This window comes from Chelon labrosus (genome assembly GCF_963514085.1).
Source record: "Chelon labrosus genome assembly, chromosome: 17".
In the NCBI taxonomy this organism is placed as follows: domain Eukaryota; kingdom Metazoa; phylum Chordata; class Actinopteri; order Mugiliformes; family Mugilidae; genus Chelon; species Chelon labrosus.
Window position 1 is genome coordinate 15,280,575 of NC_140350.1, and position 805 is coordinate 15,281,379.

Consider the following 805-nt stretch of genomic DNA (forward strand, 5'->3'; position numbering starts at 1 on the left):
TTGTTTTTCTTCTTCCTGACGGGTTCCTGGAAAGCGCGTGACTACCCGACCACGTGGTGCGCCGCTCGGCCAATAGGAGCGGAGCCCGAGGCCGGACGAAAACACTTCTGCAACATTTCACCATTTACTGTGCAGGGATATCATAAAACACAGAGTTTACTGTGGTGAATTCATTAGTATTATTACTATTTCTGAAACACTGAAGTTCACCAACAAAAAAAAACTCTCCAAAAGGTTTTTAATTATTAGATTTTTTATATATTTGTTTTTGTTTTACTATTAATCTTACCTAATCAATGCTCTTCCTGCTGTTTTAAAAGTCTTTACAGCAACAAACTTTCAGTAAAAAATCATGTATAACGTACAATAAAATTTGCACAAATTTGTCAACACTACGCTTATGCAATCAGGCATGTTGAGCTCAGGAGACGGATCCCTCTGACAGTTTCTTTGACATTTTGAACAATGGACGAAGACGACCATAGGCTGACGGATGATCACCAGCTGTAGCATGTACACAGGTGTTCCTGACAAGACCGTCGCTGACATACATTGCTGCGGTCAGCCTAAATCACACGATCACGGGTGGCTCAGTTCTGGCCCGTGGAAGGCCGCGAAAAGATAAGTTAAAAGCGGTGGCCAACACGATGAAAGCCTCCATTGAGCTCTGTCCAAAAAGAAAATCTCTAGGGAGACATATAACCAGCTGTTCCGGGCAGCCCCCGCCTCCCTTTCACTGGAAATCGAAACTGACTCGAGGACAACTATCAGAGACAAAAGGCTAAATATGAGTACCTAAACAAAA